The sequence below is a fragment of the Ceratosolen solmsi genome, unplaced genomic scaffold, assembly GCF_000503995.2.
Source record: "Ceratosolen solmsi marchali unplaced genomic scaffold, CerSol_1.0 scaffold13, whole genome shotgun sequence".
Classification (NCBI taxonomy): domain Eukaryota; kingdom Metazoa; phylum Arthropoda; class Insecta; order Hymenoptera; family Agaonidae; genus Ceratosolen; species Ceratosolen solmsi.
In genome coordinates this window covers 1,764,996-1,769,214 of record NW_011948418.1, presented here as the reverse complement: position 1 = coordinate 1,769,214, position 4,219 = coordinate 1,764,996, and the positions used below count along the sequence as shown (strand labels likewise).

Genomic DNA, 4,219 nt, shown 5'->3' with positions numbered 1-4,219 from the left:
CATTTTCCAATTACTCATAAGAATAATACATAAAGCACTTATGTAACTCAACGTCCATGCTGAAAAGAATTATCGGTTGTCATTTCTCGAATCGCGGAAGCACAGTTACCCGGCACGGTTGCAAATGCGATTAACCAGTGCGTAGATTTAGCATGATAATGTATAAAAGGACGTGCAGACAAGATTGCGGTTCACCATCCTGGCGCTTATATCGCCCGCAAGTGTTTGCAATGGGCTTAATGAACCTCGTGATGCTCGGTTATTCTCATACGGTTGACGTACCTGAGTCGACTACAAAATTTTCGTGTTATTATCGCTAGAAAAAGAGTGCAACACTTAATCCCCTGTCTGCTTTACATATACGTACGCAATATCAAATTTTGCTGGACTGAGAAGTGTGTAAAAATTTGCTGATTCCATCAACGATTAATGGCAATCTACTTTAATGCAGCAATACAACTACTTTCGACAAGGACTTAATAAATTCTTATTATAAATCTAAGAATAATAAATTTCGAAGGAAAAGCCGTTTCCAAAAAGCAATGCACAAGTAATTTTTGAGATTAATACATATAGTCGGTAAATGTTCGATTACACACCAATGGACCTATAAACGTAAAGTTTTCTTTCACCTATTAAAGTAATAATAACTAGAATCTAATTAAACATGTACCGAATAGAATATATGATATTTTTTAAAGGTTTATATATAATGGAAATTGAATATTTCATAATTAAATTATTAATAAATAATCATTAAATCATAGTACTGCGTGACGAATGATTAAAGGGTTAATATCATAATTTCATAGCGCTATTTATAATATTATAGTTATCAAATTAGCAATTATTGATACAAAAAAAAAAAAAAAAAAAAGAAAAAGCCAGATTAATTACAATACCTTAAATGAGTTCTTCGGGTGGAATTTGTGACAAATAGCGAAAGTAAGTTGTTTGAATATTATCATGGAAGATAAATTCTGATATTATTTGACAGAGTAATTATATCTACATTCTCTATGCCTTTGTGATAAATATTAATTGGTACTCTTGGTTGTTGAAATATTTGACTCGAGTATTCCTGAAAATATAAATAAATATTAAACGTATAATTCATTAAGGCTAATATTAAATATATTAATATTTGTATTGCACTATTGATAATTTGACAATAAATATTCGTGGGCAGTGTCAGACGATAAAAAGAAAATGATGAACCGTATTATTAATTAATCTCACAGTATGAAAACGGAAAAGATTTATAATTCTCATGCTGGAATCTTGATTTATAATTTTTCAGTTCCGTGCGATTTATTTCCCTCAGTGTGTTACTGCACTTATATTTATAACAAATCTATATCAAATAATCGTTTCTTTACGATTGAAAATTGAAGTTTATTATTATACATTTGATTATGTGCTATGTAAATATTTAGTAAAATTGACTTATAGCCGTAGTAAAAATAGTAGAAATTGCTTATCAATGTTACAGATAATGCTGTTAAATAATATACAATTAAAGAAATTTTCAAATGAAACTGAATAGTAGTTTTTTCCTATTTATTGTAAAAATTATAAAATAAAAAGAACAAGTTAATTCTTCATTTATATATATATATATATTGTTTTTGTTTTTTTTTGTTCTTAAACTCTAATGGGAATTTATACGCTTATAAATATTTATATAATAATATATAATACCAGGCATTCATAAATGTCCATTATTGCATAATCGTCTTCTGAAAGTAGTGAATATTGTTAATTGTCTCGTTGAAATTTCGTTATGGCAATTTCATTAGACTTTCATGAATTTATTATACGTCATACTGGAATGTACAAAATTTATGTGAATTTTATCGAAATTAAAAATGAGAAACACATAACGACAGAATTCTCTGCTCATCGGATACTCACTCGCATAATGTGAAACCTAAAAGTCCTCTAAAGTTCAACACCAGCCATCGTAAGGACGAGCACAATGCACAAACAACTGCGACATCAACGATACCAAATGATCATGAAACGGAGCGCCTTACCAAGCATCTGCGGATCGGAGCTGAATACTGACGACCACAATGTATGTTATTGCCCGCATCGAATGGCCAGAGGACGAGCACTGACAAGATTTCCTGCCAACCCACAAGAGAGTCACACGGTAGTGTGTGAGCGTTCCATCATGGCTACGAGCTAAACGTTCTAACGTTCAAACTAACGACTACTAGATTTCAGGGTGCAAGAGGGTGATTAGCTACATCAACGGCAGTATCATTTTCAAGGGTATCGGATTATCTGTCTTTCTTAATATCTCAAATTTGTAAGTACACGAGAAAAAGTGAATGAAAAAAGAAATGCAAATACTTGTTTAACGATCAAAACACAATACATTATTTTATCGTTTTTACAGGCCTTTAAATGTAATCATAAATTAGCGAACGCATGGGTATTAAATGAAATTTATGCACACGTATACACGTAATAAATTCCTTGAATAGTCGTCGATATACTCAACTACAGAATACCCGCTTTCTTGTCTTAAATGCTCTTGAGAACATGACTGTGGAAGTAAAATTATAACATTTATGTATTCTAGATAATGTTAGGGTAAATATTATTTTACGCAGGCTATGGTCTCGTTTCGCCAGCTTTTTTCTTTTTTCTTTTTTCTTTTTTTTTTTTTTTATCTAAGTGTCTATTTATTTACAACAATTCCAGTGCATTCTTCAAAGCTTTTGTCAAACATTTTTTTAATATACTTAATATAGTAAGAGTCGATGTATGGGAATAGTCATAAGGGAAATAATCAGTTTATTTTACTTTATAGATGATCTAGCAATCATGACCGTAAGCCGTGTCTCGTGTGATTTCTTGAAAGCGAGATTTTTTTCATTTTTTCTTGAATAAATGAATAATAATCTCGAATGTATTGACAATTATAAGAAGAATTCAATGTCAATGAATCCTCCCACAAGTCTCGATACATTCATAAATATACAAATAAGTCTTTCTAAATATCCAAGTTTAATCATTATAAGGAATTAATCATCATTACCAATACTAAAGGATAAAATAATTGTCCCGCCAGATTTAACCGCAAAAGCCATTTTAATACAGATAACTAAATGAATAATTTTATTTACTCCCCCTGATACATTCTCTTAACCTTAATAGCCTCATACTTTAAACAGTAAATCGCACTCTAAACTACAATCGCCACTCGCGAGCACCAGTACGAGCTCGTTGCAGAAAAAGTTAAAGCCAACGTAAGTTCATGTGCATATGAAATTACAAATGGAAAAAATAATCTTTTCCCATCAAGTGGCGAACCGCAGCGTTAGTGTAGCTACGCGCATATCTTAGCATTACGGACTGGCGCGACATGACGTGCGGCTATTGTAAATTGTATTATACTACTGTACATGTATACCCATACGTCGAGACGACATGTATACATCTTAACGTCACCCGCAAATGTAAAATACAATTGTCCCGCTCTTCGTGTGCCAAGAGAAAGTGGAGACGGAGCAGGAGAAAGAAATGAAAACATTACGTGTGAGAAGAGCAGCGGGAGAAAAGAGGATGAAGAGAAGTGTCGACTGGAAAGTTCATAGTGTCGGCAGATTATTCGTATATGTATTTGACTGTATCGTGAAGATAGGGATAATATTATATTGGGTATGTGAAATAAAATGAAAATTAATTCGATCGATGCTTTGAAATTATATGTTTTCGGTAACTAATAATTATGTAAATATTCCATGCTAATTTCATTCAAAAAATAAAAAAAGAATACAATAAGAAATATAAAAGTAGAAATTAAAAGAAGATAAGAAAATCCTCACGTGTCGCAATGTCGCAATGTACTTCTGCGTAAAATTATGCAACACACTGTAAGCCTTTGAAAGATAAATTTTCCTTTTTCGTAATGAATCGACAAATGTATTTTATGACATCACTTATGGTTACGCCAACATTAACAATTCGATAACCTTAATTCGACAATCATTTAAACATAAATATTATATAGAAAATTAAAATTTTTTTTTTTTAATACATAAGTATTTGTACACAAATAAGATATTCATTATTATTTTTTACAAATTCCTTGAAAATGACTTTGTTTAATGTTTCTTTTCAAGTTCATTTCAATGTATATATACCGAATAAAGCACTTACCGCTAAAGACGATATTAATGATTTATGTAAAAAATTATTAGATTTT

General features: G+C 30.9%; 1 long non-coding RNA gene across 1 annotated transcript; it reads right to left on the bottom strand.

The window, feature by feature from the left end:
- Positions 1 to 908: 908 nt before the first annotated feature.
- On the bottom strand, positions 909 to 2,042 carry LOC105360088 (uncharacterized). Its single transcript, XR_912794.1, has 3 exons — positions 1,915 to 2,042; positions 1,702 to 1,826; positions 909 to 1,081 (listed from the first exon to the last, which is right to left on the bottom strand). It is a non-coding gene; the product is annotated as an uncharacterized LOC105360088 (long non-coding RNA).
- Between the last annotated feature and the right edge of the window lie 2,177 nt (positions 2,043 to 4,219).